The sequence below is a fragment of the Coregonus clupeaformis genome, unplaced genomic scaffold (genome assembly GCF_020615455.1).
Source record: "Coregonus clupeaformis isolate EN_2021a unplaced genomic scaffold, ASM2061545v1 scaf0252, whole genome shotgun sequence".
NCBI lineage: Eukaryota > Metazoa > Chordata > Actinopteri > Salmoniformes > Salmonidae > Coregonus > Coregonus clupeaformis.
In genome coordinates this window covers 277,501-301,115 of record NW_025533707.1, presented here as the reverse complement: position 1 = coordinate 301,115, position 23,615 = coordinate 277,501, and the positions used below count along the sequence as shown (strand labels likewise).

Sequence of the window (23,615 nt, the reverse complement as noted above, 5' to 3'; positions counted from 1 at the left end):
TCCTGGGTGATCATGGTGACTGGTACAGTAACCTCCTTAACTAACCCGGACCCTAATGGTCGACTATCAAGGGCTCTGATGGGGAGTGGAATGGATAGGGGAACCAATGAAATGCCTTGACGGCGTGCAAATGCCCTGTCCATAAAGTTCCCAGCTGCGCCTGAATCGACTAGCGCCTTACACTGGGGAACTACCATGTGATCGAGAAAGGAAATAGATAGGGTATAGTGCGCCGCAAAGGGTTCTGAACCAGTGTGGGTGTTCAATACCTGGCGTTATGCGTGAGTACCCTGCCTACTGCCTCCAGACCCAAAAGAACGTTGACTGCGACGTGAGGTGGATTGTCCCTTCGTGCCACCAGAGTGGCACTGTCGCTGTCCTCCTCCGCTCCCTCGACCGGCGGCTCCACCCAGCTCCATCTGCTCGGGATCCGAGTCGTCCGGGGTGGGAACGGGCAGACCCCTACCAGGACGTCCTCTGGCTGCCAGCAGATTGTCCAGCCGGATGGCCATGTCCACCAGTTGGGAGAACGATAGCATGGCATCCCAGCAGGCTAGCTCCCATCGGACTTCCTCCCGTAGGTGGCACCGGAAATGGTCGATCAGGGCCCGCTCGTTCCACCTGGACCCCGCTGCCAGCGTCCGGAACTCCAGCGCGTAGTCCTGTGCGGTACTCGTCCCCTGCCTAAGCTGGACCAGCCGCTCACCCGCCTCTGATCGAAAACCGCCCGAAAGAGGCGAGCGAACTCCCTGTAGTCTTCCAACGCGGCTCGTCCTTCGTTCCACACCGCGCTGGCCCACTCCAGAACTTTTCCACAGTGGCAGGAAACGAGGACGGATACCTTCTCCCACTCCAATGGCGCCGGCCTGATGCTGGAGAAATACAGCTCCAGTTGGAGAAGGAATCCTTTACATCGCGCTGCCGTCCCATCAAACGCCGGTGGCCGGGATATCTGGATCCCTCCAGGTGCTGGGGTGTAGGTGGCTGGATCCGATTGGTCAGCTGGTCTCGACAAATTGGGTCCTCTCCTCTCCAGGCATGGGACGACCTGAAGAACCCGATCCATCGCTTCCCCCAAGCTGGCCAGCATCGTGGAATGCTCCTGGACCCTTGCCACGACTCCAGGCATGCGGTCTTCTCCTGCTGACTCCATATCAGCGGGTGAGTGATTCTGTGGTGAATGATGGACAGAGTCAGGCGCAGGAGTAAAATAACCGGATGCAGATGTATTCCTTCCAGACATACAATGCGCCTACAACGGCAATCGAAACAGGTACAGGGGAAATAATCCTCCCTGACCAAACACAGTCTCAGAAAATACAATAAATGTAATGACACAGGGGAAAATCAACCCTGGCAAAATAAATGAGAGAGTATCTCAACCGATCTACTCTCCTCCCACATAGAACAATCACTCACAAAGACAAGGGGGCAGAGGGAACACTTATACACAGACTAATTAGGGGATGAGCACCAGGTGTGTGTGATTGACAAGACATGACAAGTGGAGTGATGAGAATGGGAGCGGCAGTAGCTAGTAAGCCGGTGACGACGAACGCCGAAACCTGCCCGAACAAGGAGGGGAGGCAGCCTCGGCGGAAGTCGTGACACTCTGAGGGGTGGCCAGTCCCCTTCTGGCTGTGCCGGGTGGAGATTATAACAGTACATGGCCATTAAGGCCAGATTTTTCTACAAGATGTTCAAACGTTCATAGATGACCAGCAGGGTCAAATAATAATCACAGTGGTTGTAGAGGTTGCAACAGGTCAGTACATCAGGAGTAAATGTCACTTGGATTTTCATAGCGGCGCATTTAGAGGTTGAAATAGCAGGTGCGGTAGAGAGAGAGAGTTAAAAACAGCAGGTCCGGGACAAGGTAGCATGTCCGGTGAACAGGTCAGGGTTCCATAGCCGCAGGCAGAACAGTGGAAGCTTGAGCAGCAGCACGACCAGGTGGACTGGAGACAGCCAGGAGTCATCAGGCCAGGTAGTCCTGAGGCATGGTCCTAGGGTTCAGGTACTCTTGGAGGGGAGGGAGAGAGAGAGAATTAGAGGGAGCATACCTAAATTCACACAGGACACTGGATAAGACAGGAGAATAACAACAGATATAACAGACTGACCCTAGCCCCCCGGCACATAGACTATTGCAGCATAGATACTGGAGGCTGAGACAGGGGGGTCGGGAGACACTGTGCCCCCGTCCAACGATACCCCTGGACAGGGCCAACCAAGCAGGATATAACCCAACCCACTTTGCCAAACACAGCCCCCACACCACCAGAGGGATATCAGCAGACCACCAACCTACTACCCTGTTGACCTGCTCGCTTCGAGGCAAGCAACACTGAAGCATGCATGAGAGCACCAGCTGTTCCGAACGACTGTGTGATCACGCTCTCCGTAGCCGATGTGAGCAAAACCTTTAAACAGGTCAGAATTCACAAGGCCACGGGGCCAGACGGATTACCAGGACGTGTCCTCAAAGCATGCATGGACCAACTGGCAAGTGTCTTCACTGACATTTTCAACCTCTCCCTGACCGAGTCTGTAAAACCTACATGTTTCAAGCAGACCACCATAGTCCCTGTTCCCAAGAAAGCGAAGGTAACCTGCATAAATGACTACCGCCCCGTAACACTCATGTCGGTAGCCATGAAGTGCTTTGAAAGGCTGGTCACGGCAGGCGTCAGGAGGTTGAAGTCACCAAGTACGATGAGCGATGAGCCAGGAAATGAGCTTATCAAGGTGTCAAGCTCATTAAGGAACTCTCCAAGGGCACCTGGTGGGCGATACATTACAACAATGAAAATAATATTCAACTTGATTTGACAAGTGACAGTGACAGCATGGAATTCAAATGAGGAGATGGACAGGTGAGAGAGGGAGAAAATATAAAATCCTCACTTAGGAGAAATGAGCAGCCCTGTGGCATCACCACGACGACCAGATGCTCTCGGACTCTGAGAGAAAACATATTCAGATGAAGAGAGAGCAGCTGGAGTAGCAGTGTTCTCTGGGGTGATCCATGTCTCCGTCAGGGCCAAAAAGTCAAGGGACTGAAGGGCAGCATAGGCTTAGATGAACTCGGCAGTTCCAAACGCTGCCAGAGACCAGGAATTCCACATGGGTTGTAAACGCGCAGGGTACACTAAATTAGAAGGGTTGCAGCCAAGGGAGCGTCCGTAAACCCTACAGGGAGAGGCGCACACAGGTATAGAAAACACACACATAGTTGACAAAGCTACAAAATAGCAAAATTAGATAATCTGTAAATCACTAGGTAAGATACTTAAGTTAGAGAGTGGTGTGGAGCCTTCCTCTCTTTCCTTCCTTGAACAACTCGGCAGAACTGTCTTTGTTTTGGCAATGGCCTTAGTTTTGCGACAAAACCGCCACTGACAAGACCAGCGCTTAAGTGCTAGCAAACAGACAGAAGTTAATAGATTTTTAACAAAGATAAACGAAACGGTGAGGAATTCCGTTGGAGGGGGTTGAGCAACACTGGGCTGTGACTGGAGCAGAGATGGATGGAAAGGTAGGGGGGTCAGAGATGGATGGAAAGGTAGGGGGGTTAGGAGTTGAGGAGGACGAGATGGAGTGGAGTGGTGGAGAGGAAAAAGGTGGCAGTGTAATAAGAGTAAAGGTTAAGAAGAAGAGGAAGCCTGAGGAGCCTTTGCAGGTCTTGTCAGAGGAGAGTAGTGACGAGGGAGGTTCGGGTCGCAGCGTTGTACTGAGAGAAGTGGAGTTCAAGGTGTTGGTGAAATTTAAGGATCAAGGTGGATCTCACGGCTGTGTGTCCGATCACGTTGGCTAGGGATTCGGAGAGTAAAGTAGGAGAGGTTGAGTCTGCTAAAGTTATTTTGTGACGGAAGTTTGGTGGTGGTGTGTTTCAATGTTAAACAGTATGAGAAGGCTCTCAAACTCAAGCAGGTATGTAAAGGTGTGGTTGATAGTAGCATGCCGGATCAAACTGGACGGAAGTGGGGGAAGGGAGTTATTACAGGAGTTCCAGAAATTGTTAAAATGCAAGAAATAAAGGATCACTTTAAGGGAAGCTCCCTTAATGAGGCAAAGCGACTCCAGATGACATCAGATGGGAATAGCATGGCAGTGCTACTAAACTTTGAGGATCTGGTTTCTGCCAGGAAAACAGTTAGGATTGGGTGTATGAGTTACGAGCATATGTTCGGAAAACCATTGCGTTGCTATAACTCTCAAAGGTTTGGGCATGTGGCGGCGGTGTGTAAAGGCAAAAGGAGATGTGTGGGGGAGAACATGCATATGGGGAATGTGGAGATGGGGTCCAGTTAAAGTGCTGTGACTGTGGGGGGCGCCCCTAGTGTAGCGTATGGGGGGTGGGGGGCGCCCCTAGTGTAGCGTATGGGGGGTTGTTCAGTGATGAAAAGACAGGCAAGGAGTCTGAGTAACATCTCGTATTGAGAAGCAGTGAAGGTAGCTCACGCAGAAACAATCAGGGCACCTAGAAGAGCAGGTCTTCCAGGGGCAGATTGAGATGCAGGTTGGGCGTGATGGAGGGAACAGAATGGGGGAGAACATAAGACTGGTAGGAGACATTTTAGTCATTTTAGCAGACGCTCTTATCTAGAGCGACTTACAGTTAGTGAGTGCATACATTTTCATACTGGCCCCTTGTGGGAAACGAACCCACAACCCTGGCGTTGCAAGCACCGTGCTCTACCAACTGAGCTACAGGGGACTGTGGAAGGTTGTTACAGTTGTGACAGCAGCAATCAATTACACAGAAAAAATGACAATGGAGGACTAAGAAGATAAAGATCATAGTGGAGCAGAGATGTCTTGGGATCACAGGACTGACATGGGAAAACGTACAGGATGACCTCAATAAGATTGAGAATCAGTCCAGCCAGGAATCATGTATTGGTTAATTTGCATTATGGTGTTAATCCTTCAATGGAATGCCAGAAGTTTGACAGCTAATGGGCAAGAGTTCAAACAGTTTCTTGAGGAGTTACCAGCCAAACCTGATGTGATATGTCTCCAGGAGACATGGCTAAAAAACGACTCTAGATGTTGTATTACAAGGTTATGTTGCAGTCCGTAGAGATAGGGCGGCAGGGGGAGGAGGAGGGTGTGCTTCCTTTATAAAGCAGGGGGATCCCATATACAGGTGTGTGGGAGAGGGAGTGGAACAGGAGTATGTAGTGGTAGAAGTGTGGTTGGGAGGGAGGGGGGGAATATGGTAATAGTGAACTTTGACAACCCGTGTAAGAGACTGGAGTTGCTGGCCCTTGGGAATGTAGAAGGTCAAGATAGGAGACGGGTAATATGGTGTGGGGGTTTTAATGCTCAAGGTACGCTCTGGGGAGGGTTACGGACTGATGTAAACGGACAAGTGTTGGAGGAACTACTGGATGAGAAAGGGGTTGTGGGCCTTAATGACGGCCGGGGAACCAGGATTGACCCCAGTAACTGGAAATGAATCTGCTCTGGATCTTACTTTGATCTCAAGTTCAATGGCTGGCAGATGTAGTTGGGAGGTTTTGGAGGAATCTACAGTGGGGTAGTGATCACTATCCTATCATGTGGTACTGTAGGATTTATGAGGGAGGAAGAATCAGCAGGAAATGGATTGAGGAGATGGATATTTGGGAAAGCGGAGAGGGGGTCAGTTTCAGGAGTTGAGTGAACAGGAGCCGTCTCAGGTAGATCTGAATTCAGATATAGAAACAGTGAAGGATGGAATAGGAGGAGCAATAGCAGGGGCTGGAAGGCAGGTGATTCCTATGGGGACAGGGGGGAGAAGGAGCAAGGCGAGTGATTCCTATGGGGACAGGGGGGAGAAGGAGCAAGGCAGGTGATTCCTATGGGGACAGGGGGAGAAGGAGCAAGGCAGGTGATTCCTGGGGACAGGGGGGAGAAGGAGCAAGGCAGGGGATTCCTATGGGGACAGGGGGGAGAAGGAGCAAGGCAGGTGATTCCTATGGGGACAGGGGGAGAAGGAGCAAGGCAGGTGATTCCTATGGGGACAGGGGGAGAAGGAGCAAGGCAGGTGATTCCTATGGGGACAGGGGGAGAAGGAGCAAGGCAGGGGATTCCTATGGGGACAGGGGGAGAAGGAGGAAGGCAGGGATTCCTATGGGGACAGGGGGAGAAGGAGGAAGGCAGGTGATTCCTATGGGGACAGGGGGAGAAGGAGCAAGGCAGGTGATTCCTATGGGGACAGGGGGGAGAAGGAGCAAGGCAGGTGATTCCAATGGGGACAGGGGGGAGAAGGAGCAAGGCAGGGGATTCCTATGGGGACAGGGGGAGAAGGAGCAAGGCAGGTGATTCCTATGGGGACAGGGGGAGAAGGAGCAAGGCAGGTGATTCCTATGGGGACAGGAGGGAGAAGGAGCAAGGCAGGTGATTCCTATGGGGACAGGGGGAGAAGGAGCAAGGCAGGGGATTCCTATGGGGACAGGGGGGAGAAGGAGCAAGGCAGGTGATTCCTATGGGGACAGGGGGGAGAAGGAGCAAGGCAGGTGATTCCTATGGGGACAGGGGGGAGAAGGAGCAAGGCAGGTGATTCCTATGGGGACAGGGGGAGAAGGAGCAAGGCAGGGGATTCCTATGGGGACAGGGGGAGAAGGAGCAAGGCAGGTGATTCCTATGGGGACAGGGGGAGAAGGAGCAAGGCAGGTGATTCCTATGGGGACAGGGGGAGAAGGAGCAAGGCAGGTGATTCCTATGGGGACAGGGGGAGAAGGAGCAAGGCAGGTGATTCCTATGGGGACAGGGGGAGAAGGAGCAAGGCAGGGGATTCCTATGGGGACAGGGGGGAGAAGGAGCAAGGCAGGGGATTCCTATGGGGACAGGGGGGAGAAGGAGCAAGGCAGGGGATTCCTATGGGGACAGGGGGGGGATAAAGAGTAACACTGTCCCCAGGTGGAGTGAAGAGTGTAGAGAAGCAGTGAAGTGTAGAAAAGAATGTTGAAAAGGTCCCATAATTAGCAGCACCTGATTCAGTATAAACAAGCACAAGCAGTAGTAAGGAGGATCATTAGGACAGCTAAGAGGGAGTATTGGTGCCGGTTCTGTGGAAACATAGGCAGGACCACTCCTGTGGGAGATGTACGGGGGATGATTAAGAGGATGAGTGGGGTCAGAAGAGATTGGGATCTCCCTGTGCTGAAAAGTGGGGAGATTGTTGCAGTGAGAGATATGGAGAAGGCAGAGATGTTAGCCCAGGCATTTGTGAAAATGCACAGCTCAAATAATCGGACAGAAGAGGGGCAGGGTGGGAGGGAGCGGGTCAGAGGAGAACATCCGGGGGTCCTGGACCAGAGAGAGACGGTGAGGGATGCATCGAATAGGCCTTTTACGTTGCGCTGAGATGAAGAGAGCATGAGCTAAAGCCGGGGTAACAACTCCTGGGACGGATGAGATGTGTTACATCATGATGGCTCATCTCAGTGACACTGCAATGGGGAACGTATTGGGCCTTTACAATAAGGTGTGGCAGGAAGGGAAACTGCCTGGTAGTTGGAAGCAGGTGGTAGTGGTGCCGATACGGAAACCAGGGAAAGACCCTACTAGTCATTCAAGCTAAAGACCGATAGCGTTGACATCTCACGTATGTAAACTTATGGAAAGGATGATAACGGAAAGGCTGACTTACTTTCTGGAGAGCAGAGGACTAATGTCACCAGATCAAAGTGGGTTCAGGAAAGGCAGGGGAACGATGGATCCTGTACTGTGTCTTGAGTCAGTCATACGGAAGGCACAGGCATATAAGGAGGTGGTGGTAGCCATTTTCTTTGATGTAGAGAAGGCTTATGATATGATGTGGAAGGAAGGCCTACTTATCAAGCTGGATAACATGGGGGTTGGAGGAAGGGTTTTTAACTGGATAAAGTATTTTCTTTTTGGATGATCAAAACAAGTGAAGGTGGGGGGCTCTATGTCAGAAAGCCATGAGGGGGGATAATGGTACCCCCCAGGGAAGTGTCATTAGTCCTTTGTTGTTCTCCATTATGATTGACGATGTATTCTCTCAGGTGAGACCGGATATTGGGAGGTCATTGTTTGCGGATGATGGATCGCTGTGGAAGAGAGGGAGAAATATTACCCAGACAGCCAGAAGAGTTCAAGAAGCGATTAGTAAAGTAGAGCAGTGGTCCCTCAGGTGGGGCTTCAAGTTTTCAGTTGAGAAAATACAGACTGTGGGTTTTTTTTTCTAGAAGGAAGGTTTGGGAGGAAATATACTTGAAGTTGTATGGAAGGAATCTGGAGAGGGTGGGAGGGTTTAGGTTCCCGGGGGTCTGGTTTGACACTCAAATGACGTGGGGGCGGAGCATATTAACAGAGTAGTTGTCAAAGGAAATAAAATATTGATTGTGATGCGTTGCTTGTCAGGAATGGAGTGGGGGAGCAGATAGAATGGCGTTGAAAATGATATATATACAGTATATAGCGCTGTTAAGGTCATCACTGGATTATGGATGTATAGGATATGGATCAGCAGCTCAGACATCTTTATAAAAGCTAGACGTTATCCAGGCCCAAGCCCTAAGAATACGATGTGGAGCACTCAGGACCTTCCCGGTGGCAGCGATGCAGGTAGAGTTGGGAGAGATGCCGTTAAATTTAAGAAGACAACAGCTTGCCGTGACATATTGGGTAAATCTACAAGGACATACGGTTACACATCCTACAACAAAGGTGCTCCTAGAGTGCTGGGAACATGAACAAAATCTGAATACAAGCTTTGGGTGGATAGGCAGTGGCGTGGTGAGAGAGACGGGGTTGTTTTGGGAGGGAGTTTAGCCTCTCTGTGGTTCTTCCTGCTATCCCATCTTGGTTTCTCCCTCAGCCAGTGATAGATCTAGGGTTGCTTGAGAAGGTAAGAGATGTTGAGGAAGGAGTGGATTCAGTTGTAAGTGAACATTTTAACAACACAATACTATGCTTTCTTGAATATATTCACAGGTGGATCTAAGGACCCTAAAACGGGGAGGACAGGAGCAGCTTTTAGTGTTCCAGAGTTTAAGGTGGAAGTGACGAAAAGAGAGCAACGGATCATTTATCTGTTTACACAACGGGAGTTGCTGACCGTACTATTGGCTGCAGAGTGGGTGGAGGAGGTGTGGCCAGACTGAGTAGTCATCTGCTCTGACTCCTGTGCAGCACTGATGAGCTTAAATTCATGTGTGTCTCAGAGCAGACAGGATGTATTGTATGAGGTTGTGCAGTGAAACAGATGGGGGGTATTTGTGATGTTCCTCTGGGCACCAGCTCATGTGGGGAGTAGAGGGGAATGAGGAAGTGGATATTATCGCCAAGCAGGCTCTTAAACATCCTAATGTTGAGATGGAATTGTGTCAATCAGTAAAGCAGAAGCCAAGGGATTAATAAGAACAGTGGTTAAAAAAATAAGTGGCAAGAGTTGTGGAACAGGGAGAGGATTGGAAGACACCTGTATGAGATCCAGGAAAAGGTGGGGGGCAGGAAGGTCCTCAGGCAGAGAGAGAAGGGAGGAAAGTCTGGGACACACAAGGCTAAATAGTACATTGAAAAGTGGTGGGGACACATCCGACTGGGAGGTGTGATCATTGTCAGGAGGAAATGGAGACAGTGGAACATGTTCTAGGGATGTAGCTCAGTTGATAGAGCATGGCGTTTGCAACGCCAGGGTTGTGGGTTCGATTCCCACGGGGGGGCCAGTATGAAAAAAAATATATATATATATGTATTCACTAAGTAAGTCACTCTGGATAAGAGCGTCTGCTAAAATGTAAATGTCAAATATTTCAGTGGCAGAAATATGTGAGAGAAAGGGAGCGATTGTTATTGGATTTGAGGAGTAATGGGGTCGAAGAGCCAGGATTAAGTGAACTGCTGGGGAAATCTTCAGGGGATGTAGTATTTAATCATGTATTTCGTTTCCTTAGAGAGACGAGATTATCGGGTAGGATTTAGACCTTCACTGTCTCTGGTCCACACTCCAGTCCAGTTGGTGGCGGTATTGCACCTTAAAGTTGGTATGCTAACCGCCATATAAAATCCACAGAAGAAGAAGAAGAAGAAGAAGAAGAAAAGGCAACAAGACAGTACTAGACTGCAACAGATAAAGACAAAAAATATATATACTAGGATATACTAGATATCAGGAGTCCTCTAGCTATAGAATGAAGCGTCACATTCCAGTGTTCCAACTTGTAAACGAGGTTGAGATTTATCTTAATGCAGCTCCATGAAACCAATAGGCAGGTTTCCATTGACTCAGGATTATTCAACAAAAGGCAATGTTGCAACAAAAAAATAATTGCGACGTGTAATGGAAATGGTGGTTATAGGATACATTTTCTAAAGATCGAGAAAAAATTGTATCCGTTCGATAGGGGTGGATTATTATTTTGGTCTACTTTCTTCATTGAGACAAATAATGATGGAAACTGTGTTTTTTTAAATTAAATGATGACTGCTGAATAATTTTGAAGGTATGAGGGGCACGTGATGTCATTACGTAACAATAAAGCTCCACTTCACATTTAATTCTAAATGCCTACTGCTTGCAAAATCTTTTTTTTTTTACTAGACAAATAATGTCTCTTTGCAAGACAAGGATTGTACTGACTTTCAAGGATGCCTGAATTGCTTCACCTTGTTTTTTCTGGTTGGCTGGCAAGTTTCACCATCCAAGTATTTCAGATCTACAGGAGCGCAAGTTTCACCATGGCACGGACCTTGGCGATATGTTGTGCATATGATAATTATTAGAATATGGCAAATATTAGTCAATTAATGCATTCCATCCATGCTGGTTTCACAGGCTACCTGGGACATGAAACACACAGGCGGGAAGGCATACAGGCTGTCGCCAATTTATTAAAGTGCAATTAGCCTAGATGGGTGATGGAAACGCTTCAATCACTACACTTGTATTCGACACTAGTTTTTTTTGTTGTTGTGTGACGTCATTACGTCCAGACGTTTTTATCCACACAAGATAGTTAAATGGAAATGCATCCTAGCCTGGTTCCTCTCTAGGTTTCTTCCTAGAGTCCTGCCTTTCTCGGGAGTTTTTTCTAGCCACCGTGCTTCTACATCTGCATTGCTTGCTGTTTGGGGTTTTAGGCTGGATTTCTGTGTGACATCTGCTGATGTAAAAAAAAGGGCTTTATAAAAACATTGAATGATTGATAGCAGGCAATTGTCGCATCTTTTTTTCTATGTGAACTTTCTAAAAGTCAACAGAAAATCCCTGGAAAACAGTTAATGGAAACAGAGCTAGTGGAGAGTCTGACGTTCGACCACCACGTGTGGTTACAAGCCTGCATGAGTTAGCGGCAGGCGGGACAAGCAATATCCACCGTCATAGTAAGATGTGAAGCTAACTGAAGCCGGTTAGCTTTAGAAAACCCTGAGTAGATCTAGCTTGCTTCATAGGATACACCTCTGGCGTTTCTAATTGGACAAGTTGACATAGTACCACTCCCAATTTCAGCCTTGTTTGCCTGTTTTGTCTAGTGAATTCACCACACATACTTTCACACTGTCCACAAATGTAACGCTTCTGCTACTCTGTTTATTATCTATCCTGATTGTCTAGTTACTTTTACCCATACCTACATGTACATATTACCTCAATTACCAACACTGCTGCTACAGGTTAAATGTAACCCTGTCTTGTTACAGTCTACTGTCTATAGTGTTAAATGTAACCCTGTCTTGTTACAGTCTATAGTGTTAAATGTAACCCTGTCTTGTTACAGTCTACTGTCTATAGTGTTAAATGTAACCCCTGTCTTGTTACAGTCTATAGTGTTAAATGTAACCCTGTCTTGTTACAGTCTATAGTGTTAAATGTAACCCTGTCTTGTTACAGTCTACTGTCTATAGTGTTAAATGTAACCCTGCCTTGTTACAGTCTACAGTCTATAGTGTTAAATGTAACCCTGCCTTGTTAGAGTCTATAGTGTTAAATGTAACCCTGTCTTGTTACAGTCTATAGTGTTAAATGTAACCCTGTCTTGTTACAGTCTACTGTCTATAGTGTTAAATGTAACCCTGCCTTGTTACAGTCTACAGTCTATAGTGTTAAATGTAACCCTGTCTTGTTAGAGTCTATAGTGTTAAATGTAACCCTGTCTTGTTACAGTCTATAGTGTTAAATGTAACCCTGTCTTGTTACAGTCTACTGTCTATAGTGTTAAATGTAACCCCTGTCTTGTTACAGTCTATAGTGTTAAATGTAACCCTGTCTTGTTACAGTCTATAGTGTTAAATGTAACCCTGTCTTGTTACAGTCTACTGTCTATAGTGTTAAATGTAACCCTGCCTTGTTACAGTCTACAGTCTATAGTGTTAAATGTAACCCTGTCTTGTTACAGTCTATAGTGTTAAATGTAACCCTGCCTTGTTACAGTCTACAGTCTATAGTGTTAAATGTAACCCTGCCTTGTTACAGTCTATAGTGTTAAATGTAACCCTGCCTTGTTACAGTCTACAGTCTATGGTGTTAAATGTAACCCTGCCTTGTTACAGTCTACAGTCTATGGTGTTAAATGTAACCCTGCCTTGTTACAGTCTACTGTCTATAGTGTTAAATGTAACCCTGCCTTGTTACAGTCTACAGTCTATAGTGTTAAATGTAACCCTGCCTTGTTACAGTCTATAGTGTTAAATGTAACCCTGCCTTGTTACAGTCTATTGTCTATAGTGTTAAATGTAACCCTGCCTTGTTACAGTCTACAGTCTATAGTGTTAAATTTAACCCTGTCTTGTTACTGTCTATAGTGTTAAATGTAACCCTGCCTTGTTACAGTCTATTGTCTATAGTGTTAAATGTAACCCTGTCTTGTTACAGTCTATAGTGTTAAATGTAACCCTGTCTTGTTACAGTCTACTGTCTATAGTGTTAAATGTAACCCTGCCTTGTTACAGTCTACAGTCTATAGTGTTAAATGTAACCCTGCCTTGTTACAGTCTATTGTCTATAGTGTTAAATGTAACCCTGTCTTGTCACAGTCTATAGTGTTAAATGTAACCCTGCCTTGTTACAGTCTACAGTCTATAGTGTTAAATGTAACCCTGCCTTGTTACAGTCTATAGTGTTAAATGTAACCCTGTCTTGATACAGTCTATAGTGTTAAATGTAACCTTGCCTTGCATAAAGCTTACAGAATTAATAATTCCAGAAGAGCTGTCACGCCCTGGCTCTGGGGACTCTAGTATGTTGAGCCAGGGTGTGAGTTTTCATTTGTTTATGTTCTAGTTGTTGTATATCTATGTTGGCCAGGGTGGCTCCCAATCAGAGACGGCTGTAGCTCGTTGTCTCTGATTGGGAGTCATACTTAGGTAGCCGTTAGGCATTCATTATTTGTGGTTTCTTGTTCCGTGTTGGTTGGTTTATGTAACCAGGGACGTCACGTTTTCGTTTTGTTGTTTTGATCGTGTGATCATTCTAATAAATAAAATGTTCGCATTCAACGCTGCGCCTTGGTCCTCCTCTATGAATGACGATCGTGACAAGAGCACTGTAATGAGATGAACACATACTAGGTTTTATGATATCAAATTAAAATACTTTTCTACATTGAAACATGTCTGTCTTTTTTAATTATTTAAAGCCCACTGCTTAACATTGTGTGTGTGTGTATAGAGTGAAATTTAATATTTAAAGGCATTGTAACCATTGCTTGCGTGACGCTCAACCCTGCTATAATAGGCCTACTAAACTACAGAGTATTTTGTCTCTGGCTCTTTTGATTTCAGATTCAGAATGAATAATAACAAGGTTTGTGGTAGTTTGAAAGGGTTTGATTCACCTTAGGCCAGGAGTGTTTCCAATTCACATGACCTGACAAGAAAACCCCCAGCCCTATAGGCATGGCTTCCCTTTTCATCTGTGCTATCTATAATCATAATATTTTGTCATAGCCTACGAATAGGTTCCAGAGTTTTACCTGACCAGGTCATGAGATCAGAAAAAAACTCCAGTCCCCAGAAAAGACATACACTACAATGAAAACAGCCCCAGACCATTATTACTCCTCCACCAAACTTTACAGTTGGCACTATGCATTCGGGCAGGTAGCGTTCTCCTGGCATCCGCCAAACCCAGATTCGTCTGTCGGACTGCCAGATGATGAAGCGTGCTCCAGAGTTAAATGGCGGCGAGCTTTACACCACTCCAACCGACGCTTGGCATTGCGCATGGTAATCTTCGGCTTGTGTGCGGCTGCTCGGCCATGGAAACCCATTTCATGAAGCTCACGACAAACAGTTTTTGTGCTGACGTTGCTTCCAGAGGCAGTTTGGAAATCGGTAGTAAGTGTTGCAACCGAGGACAGACGATTTTTACGCTCTTCAGCACTCTGCGGTCCCGTTCTGTGAGCTTGTGTGGCCTACCACTTCGTGGCTGAGCCGTTGTTGTTCCTAGACGTTTCCACTTCACAATAACAGCACTTACAGTTGACCGGGGCAGATCTAGCAGGGCAGAAATTTAACAAACTGACTTTTTGGAAAGGTGGCATTAAATGACGGTGCCGCGCTTTTCAGTAAGGCCATTCTACTGCCAATGTTTGTCTATGGAGATTGCATGGCGGTGTGCTCAGTTTTATACACCTGTCAGCAACGGGTGTGGCTGAAATAGCCGAATCCACTGATTTGAAGGGGTGTCCACATACTTTTGTGTGTATATATATATAGTGAATGAATTTTGCCACATCAATTTTGAACCTCTGGAACCAACACTCTAGGATTTGGTTTGTGATCACTTCGAAAAGTGCTAGTTGAACACTATTTAGGTCGCATATACAGTACACACTAAGAAAATGTTAAATTTAACACTGTGGGTGTTTAAAATTATTAGCTCAAATGTGCTGTGTGCTTAGCTAAAAGGTTCCACACAAACACACACACACACACACACACACACACACACACACACACACACACACACATTTCCAGACACACAGTGCATAGAATATGTAGAGGGTTGCTGCTTGGGCCTTTTGAGATAAGATGAGATGTAGTGATGGAAGGAGGGGAGGATGGGAGAGGGGGGGGAATAAGGAGGGGTTCAGTATGGAGGGAGATGAAAGTGAAGCGATAGGAGAGAGGGCAAGATGAGAGGAGAGGAGAAGATGAGCGAAGAAGAAGAGAAGGAGTGTGACAGTCAGACAGTTTGGGTGGCTCCTGAATAATAAATAAACAGTCTGGTTCTGTCTGGGGCACACCACCACTGTCTACACCCGCTGAACTCTATTTCAACTACACAAGTGCTGCTCCCAAAATATAATATAACAGACCACTCTAAGGTCTGTCCTAATGTCTATGCCTCGTTCTAGTTTTCCTGTGTTATAGTTTTGTGTTTTTTATATTATACTGAACAAAAATATAAAACGCAACATGCAACAATTTCAAAGGTTTTAATGAGTTACAGTTCATATAAGGAAATCAGTCCATTGAAATAAATTCATTAGGTCCTAATCTATGGATTTCACATGACTGGGAATACAGATATGCATCTGTTGGTCACAGATACCTTTAAAAAAAAAAAAAAAAGTAGGGGCGTTTAGACCAGTCAGTGTCTGGTGTAACCTCCATTTGCCTCATGCAGCGTGACACATCTCCTTTGCATAGAGTTGATCAGGCTGTTGATTGTGGCCTGTGGAATGTTGTCCCGCTCCTCTTCAATGGCTGTGTGAAGTTGCTGGATATTGGCAGGAACTGGAACACGCTGTCGTACACATCGATCCAGAGCATCCCAAACATGCTCAATGGGTGACGCGCAGTGGTGGAAAAAGTACCCAATTGTCATTCTTGCTTAAAAGTATTGATACCTTAATAGAAAATGACTCAAGTAAAAGTGAAAGTCACCCAGTAAAATACTACTTGAATAAAAGTCTAAAAGTATTTGGTTTAAAATATACTTAAGTATCAACAGTAAAAGTATAAATAATTTCAAACTCCTTTTATTAAGCAAAACAGACGGCATCATTTTCATGTTTTTTAAACTTACAGAGAGCCAGGGGCATGCTCCAACACTCAGACATAATTTACATTCAAAGCATTTGTGTTTAGTGAGTCCGCCAGATCAGAGGCAGTAGGGATGACCAGGGATGTTCTCTTGATAAGTGAATTAGACCATTTTTCTGTCCTGCTAAGCATTCAAAATGTAACGAGTACTTTTGGGTGTCAGGGAAAATGTATGGAGTAAAAAGTACATACTTTTCTTTAGGAATGTAGTGAAGTAAAAGTAAAAGTTGACAAAAATATAAATAGTAAAGTACAGATATGACTTAAGTCAAAATACTTATGTACTACTTAAGTCAGGGTTCTTCAATTCCGGTCCTGGAGGGCCAAAACACTTCTGTTTTTTTATTTCTACCTGGTAGTTAATTGCACTCACCTGGTGTCACAGGTCTGAATTGGCCCCTGATTAGAAGGAGAGGATGAAAAACAGAGGTGTCTTGGCCCTCCAGGACCAGAATTGAAGAACCCTGACTTAAGTACTTTACACAACTAGTGACATGGCTGGTGAGTATTTAAACTGATATGTATAACATGGATCTAGGCCTTGTAAGATCTGGCTTACGTCTGAGCAGAGGAACACGACCAACATGGTCCTCTGTAGCTCAATTGGTAGAGCACGGCGCTTGTAAACGCCAGGGTAGTGGGTTCGATCCCCGGGACCACCCATACGTTAATAAAAATGTATGCACGCATGACTGTAAGTCGCTTTGGATAAAAGCATCTGCTAAATGGCATTATTATATTGTTATAGCAATCTGGTGCGCGACTGCTCAGTCAGTGAGGTGGTACACAACCATTGGTTGATGCATGCAACGTCTGAGCAGGGGAACAAGACCAATCTCTGCTGTGTTGCTAGTGGCAACGTCATTTAGCTGAATCGACCTTTAAATTAAAGTCAATCTGAATGGCAGATTCAGATGCTTGAAAACCCCATTTAGACAAAAAAAAAAGCTTGAAAACACAATTTACGTTTTTGCTAAAAAAAATAAAAAATAATAATTTTAAGCCACTCCTGTGTTGTCTTGGCTGTGTGCTTAGCGTCGTTGGCCTGTTGGAAGGTGAACCTTTGCCCCAGTCTGATATCCTGAGCAGGTTTTCATCAAGGATCTGTCCTTTGCGCCGTTCATCTTTCCCTCGATCCTGACTAGTCTCCCAGTCCCTGCCGCTGAAAAACATCCCCACAGCATGACGCTGCCACCACCATGCTTCCCCGTAGGGATGGTGCCAGGTTTCCTCCAGACGTGATGCTTGGCATTCAGGACAAAGAGTTCAATCTTGTTTCTCACAGACATTTTTTGGTACCCTTCCCCAGATCTGTGCCTCGCCACAATCCTGTCTCTACAGCTCTACAGACTATTCCTTTGACCTCATGGCTTGGTTTTTGCTCTGACATACACTGTCAACTGTGGGACCTTATATAGACAGGTGTGTGCCTTTCCAAATCATGTCCAATCAATAGAATTTACCACAGGTGGACTCCAATCAAATTGTAGAAACATCTCAAGGATGATCAATGGAAACAGGATGCACCTGAGCTCAATTTCGAGTCTCATAGCAAAGGGTCTGAATAATAATAATACTTTTTTTGTTGCAAAAATGGATAAAAACCTGTTTTCGCTTTGTCATTGTGGGCTATTGTGTGTAGATTGAAGAGGAAAACAAATAATTTAAAACATTTGGGAATAAGGCTGTAACGTAACAAAATGTGGAAAAATGGAATGGGTTTGAATACTTTCCAAATGCACTGTAGGTTTCTTCTAAATCATTACATGCGCTCCAGCGCAACCTGCTGAGCTCTCCAGTGCGCAGGCGTGGCGAACGCGAAAAATTACGCAGACTGGGGGCGTCAACATCGCGTCCTGACGACGACAACACTCACTGCAGCGTCGCAGAGAGAGAGACAGAGAGAGAGAGAGGAGGCGATACAACAGAGAGGGTACCATTCTGCCCAGCGTCGAGAACGCCTTTTATTTATGCATTCTTTCGCACCATCGAAGAAGAGGAGAGGATCATTTATCGTTTATTTTGTAATTTAATATTCCTTATAATTCCCCCCCCCGTCTCTCCATATTTCATGTTTTTTTTAGCAGCGGAACAGACAATTGGAGACTAGAGCAGGTGTGTGAGAAAGAGAGAAAGCTAGAGAGACCCCAGCGGCCGCTCCTCTCTCCGTCATCTCCCGTCTCTAAAGGGGAAATGTCGAGCGAGAAGCCGGCTACTGCACCTCCACTAACAGATCCACACCGAGCCGCTCATCCCCCGGTCGTCACGGGCGCTGGCTCGGCACCCATCGGGGACAGGATGGTCTCTGGATCCGGTTCCATGGTGCTCCACGCCGGGGTGAGCAACCCCGCCGTGCCAATCAGGAATATCCAAATGAAATTTGCGGTGCTGGTGGGCCTTATTCAGGTTGGAGAGGTTAGCAACCGGGACATCGTCGAAACGGTTCTCAACCTGGTAAGTAGAAACTGTTATAGCCTAGGCTAGCATCGCCGCTATAGGTTATCCATTAGTCCTATGGGATAGCATTAGCAGATTGCTAGAATCACAGCTGTGCTTCTGCTGGAGCCCTAAACCGCTCTGTGTAGTGGCAGTAGAAGCTCCTGTTTTATTTATCCATGTGGTGGCTTTGCGGGATGATGTCAGATGTTTGATCAGTGGAAGGATGAAGGTCGTTGTTCAATCGTGCAGTGGAGTTAATAAGGGGGAACTAGATTATCATTAAAAGCTGTAGATGGAGAGGGGGAAAACGGCTGTGATTTGTAAAGGCTTGAAGCTAAACCAAGGCATGTGATGTGTGACCCCCCTCGCTACGGAGCAGAGGGTTGTAGGATTCAGCCATTAGTGACAGTCTCTCTCTGTGAAGGCTATTAATTTATGGATGTGGTACTGGCGACACTCGGAAATATGTGGCCAGAATACCTTTGGTCGAGATGGTGTGTGTGTGTGTGTGTGTGTGTGTCCAATTTCAGCCGAGCCTAAATGAAAATATTAACTTGACCCCATTGACAAGCCAAATGAAACGTAATACAACATTGATACATCATGAGCAAGTGTGTCCTGTTACACACAGACACTCACTTGCCGAATCGGTACATTGTTTCTGCACACTGCACGGCACTCACATCTCGCCAACAGCAGAGGGAAAAAACCGTTATGTTTTATATTGGGTTGGGGTAACCGTTCTCTGTGCAGGCTGCTGCGTCTGTAGCCGGCTACGGGATTGAACAAAGGGCCGAGTAGCATTGTGCTCTATACATTGTTTTTCGCCATATGTAGCCTAAAGCTAGCCTATGAGTGGCTCAGAAAGAATGAGCCCATAAGCTATAGTTTGTTTTGAACAGAACAGGAGATTTAGCCTATTATAAGCCCAATATGGTGTCTACTTATGCATGTTTCTTTTAATATAGGTGTCATTCAAATCCAATAGGCTAAGTGCACCTGCTTCTTCGTGAATGGGCTAACCTGTGCTAAGCTATCGGAAAATGCCAGCCCTACCGTGATATTATTGTTCTGTCTGAATATCACCTAGCGATGCTCTGGATAGGGGAGATTTAAACCCGGCTGGGAATTAACTAATGGTGACTTCTGTTTGGAAACAAAGGCGTTTTAATGCACATCACAGATGCACTAATGCGCTATAGCCTTGGCAAGGGGTATATGGAGTGTGAGGGGGACGTTTTCCTCTCATTATACTATAATCAATCCCCCAAGCCTATAGGCTACGTTTCTTAGGTTACACTTAAAAAAATGCTGGGTTGTTTGGTTGACCCAACTGCTGAGTTGCAGGCATTGGGTCACTTAGTTGGTAGTATTCTTTAAAAACTGCTGGGTTATTGAGATATTTTGTAGCGTCAATGAGGCTTACACCAGTGTATGAGATCCTCAAGAGCCTATGCACATCCCAATGTTGGGACGTTGAGATACAATGTTGGGATAAATAACACATATCCCAGCATTGTATCTCAATGTTACTATATGTAAGTAATAATGTTCTGAATTTTATATAAGAATATGTAATGTGCATAAATATTAAAGGACATTTTACATTTGCAGTATACAAACTTAACATGATTAAGAGGAATTACATTTACTTTCATGGGTGGCCAAAAATAACTATATAAAAGCCACACCCCTAATAGGCAACGCCTCCTGCAAATAATCTATGGATTACATAAAAAAAGACCCAGCTGCTGGGTCAACCCAACTGATGGTAAAAAAAAAAAACTGATGGTTAAATTAACCCATGTTTGGGTAATCCAAACAACCCAACTGGCTGGGTCAAAATAACACAACATGTGTTCTGTCCACTATTTAACCAGCGCTGGGTTACCAAATAACCCAACATGTGTTCTGTCCACTATTTAACCAGCGCTGGGTTACCAAATAACCCAACATGTGTTCTGTCCACTATTTAACCAGCGCTGGGTTACCAAATAATCCTAACTGGGTTGTTTTTAGCCCATCATACATGTGATCTGTTTTGAAACGGTCCTATATAGGCCTACAGTGCCTCGCAAAATTATTCATCCCCCGTGGCGTTTTTCCAATTTTTTTGCATTACAACCTGTAATTTTAAATTGATTTTTTATTTGGATTTCATGTAATGGACATACACAAAATAGTCCAAATTGGTGAAGTGAAATGAAAAAAATACCTTGTTTCAAAAAATTCTAAAAAAATAAATAACAGAAAAGTGGTGCGTGCATATGTATTCACCCCCTGTGCTATGAAGCCCCTAAATAAGATCTGGTGCAACCAATTACCTTCAGAAGTCACATAATTAGTTAAATAAAGTCCACCTGTGTGCAATCTAAGTGTCACATGATCTGCAACACCACCAAGCAAGCGGCACCATGAAGACCAAGGAGCTCTCCAAACAGGTCAGGGACAAAGTTGTGGAGAAGTACAGGTCAGGGTTGGGTTATAAAAAAATATCCGACACTTTGAACATCCCACGGAGCACCATTAAATCCATTATTAAAAAATGGAAAGAATATGGCACCACAACAAACCTGCCAAGACCGGCCGCCCACCAAAACTCACGGACCAGGCAAGGAGGGTATTAATCAGAGAGGCAACAAAGAGACCAAAGATAACCCTGAAGGAGCTGCAAAGCTCCACAGCGGAGATTGGAGTACCTGTCATATAGGACCACTTTAAGCCGTACACTCCACAGAGCTGGGCTTTACGGAAGAGTGGCCAGAAATAAGCAAACACGTTTGGTGTTCGCCAAAAGGCATGTGGGAGACTCCCCAAACATATGGAAGAAGGTACTCTGGTCAGATGAGACTAAAATTGGGCTTTTTGGCAATCAAGGAAAATGTTATGTCTAGCGCAAACCCAACACCTCTCATCTCCCCGAGAACACCATCCCCACAGTGAAGCATGGTGGTGGCAGCATCATGCTGTGGGGATGTTTTTCATCGGCAGGGACTGGGAAACTGGTCAGAATTGAAGGAGTGATGGATGACGCTAAATACAGGGAAATTATTGAGGGAAACCTGTTTTAGTCTTCCAGAGATTTGAGACTGGGACGGATGTTCACCTTCCAGCAGTACAATGACCTTAAGCATACTGCTAAAGCAACACTAGAGTGGTTTAAGGGGAAACATTTAAATGTCTTGGAATGGCCTAGTCAAAGCCCAGACCTCAATCCAATTGAGAATCTGTGGTATGACTTAAAGATTGCTGTACACCAGCGGAACCCATCCAACTTGAAGGAGCTGGAGCAGTTTTGCCTTGAAGAATGGGCAAAAATCCCAGTGGCTAGATGTGCCAAGCTTATAGAGACATACCCCAAGAGACTTGCAGCTGTAATTGCTGCAAAGGTGGCTCTACAAAGTGGGGGGGGGGATAGATATGCACGCTCAAGTTTTCATTTTTTTCGTCTTATTTCTTGTTTGTTTGAGAAGATAAAATATTTTGCATCTTCAAAGTGGTAGGCATGTTGTGTAAATCAAATGATACAAACCCCCCCAAAAATCCGTTTTAATTCCAGGTTGTAAGGCAACAAAATAGGAAAAATGCCAAGGGGGGTGAATATTTTCACAAGCCACTGTATATCGCTCAACAACGTGGTTTTATATTCAGTAGGCAAAATGCTAAATGCCTATGATAAGGCAAATAGGCTAAATGCTTATGATAACGTAAATCAGAATCTTATTGTTTCTATTGGCTAATTGTGGGTCCGTTTTGATGAATAGCCTAAAGCTACAGTTTTTCTACCCCTGGCTGTGGGTTGTGTTTCTACCCCTGGCTGTGGGTTGTGTTTCTACCCCTGGCTGTGGGTTGTGTTTCTACCCCTGGCTGTGGGTTGTGTTTCTACCCCTGGCTGTGGGTTGTGTTTCTACCCCTGGCTGTGGGTTGTGTTTCTACCCCTGGCTGTGGGTTGTGTTTCTACCCCTGGCTGTGGGTTGTTTGGGTGGCACTAGAATCTGGCTTTATTCAACGTCTACTGTAAGCCCAGATTCTGCTTCAAGCCCAAGTCCTGTATTGATTATCAGCTTGAGGAGGAGAGACGCTTTGCTGGTCTAGCCTCCATCTCTCCTCCTCCTTTCCCTCCTCTCATCTCCTCCCCTTCCCTCTTTCTATCTGATATGGGAGGGGAAGTTTTCATCCCACGTTCTCAAACCGACAGGCTAATGGGCTACATCCATCGGATGATGCTGCATCCTGCATGCACAAATCTTTTTACGGTTTACCATGGCCTGTAACGGAATGGATGAGGAGGAACGATGGAGGAGGAGGGAGAGAGATGGTAGTCTGGCCTCCCAGGCCAGCAGGTGGACAGCACCATGCATTTAAAAGCATGTGGCAGAGGAGGAGAGGAGCGGGGGATGAGAGAGAGAGAGAGCGAGGGGGTGGGGGGAGGAGGAGTGATGCTGTAGTGGCTATGTGCCCTGAAATCAGCAGCTGATGCTGTGGAAGTCAAGCAGATACAGCATCCATACAGCCAGGCAGACAGAGAGCCAGGCAGACAGAGAGCCAGGCAGACAGAGAGCCAGGCAGACAGAGAGCCAGGCAGGCAGAGAGCCAGGCAGACAGAGCCAGGCAGACAGAGAGCCAGGCAGACAGAGAGCCAGGCAGACAGAGAGCCAGGCAGGCAGAGAGCCAGGCAGACAGAGAGCCAGGCAGACAGAGAGCCAGGCAGGCAGAGAGCCAGGCAGGCAGAGAGCCAGGCAGGCAGAGAGCCAGGCAGACAGAGAGCCAGACAGACAGAGAGCCAGGCAGACAGAGCCAGGCAGACAGAGCCAGGCAGACAGAGAGCCAGGCAGACAGAGAGGCAGGCAGGCAGAGAGGCAGGCAGGCAGAGAGGCAGGCAGAGAGCCAGGGAGGCAGGCAGAGAGCCAGGGAGGCAGGCAGAGAGCCAGGGAGGCAGGCAGAGAGCCAGGGAGGCAGGCAGAGAGCCAGGCAGACAGAGAGGCAGGCAGAGAGGCAGGCAGGCAGAGAGGCAGGCAGGCAGAGAGGCAGGCAGGCAGAGAGCCAGACAGAGATGCAGGCAGGGTAAATGGATGGATGGGCCAGTAGCTAGAGGCAGGCAGGGTAAATGAATGGATGGGCCAGTAGCTAGTTAGAGCATGCACAGGGCAAAGCACAGATCTATCATC

The 23,615-nt window shown here is 46.3% G+C and overlaps 1 pseudogene; it reads left to right on the top strand.

The window, feature by feature from the left end:
* Positions 1-17,918: 17,918 nt before the first annotated feature.
* Positions 17,919-23,615, top strand: part of LOC123481202 — a 274,390-nt pseudogene continuing 268,693 nt past the window's right edge.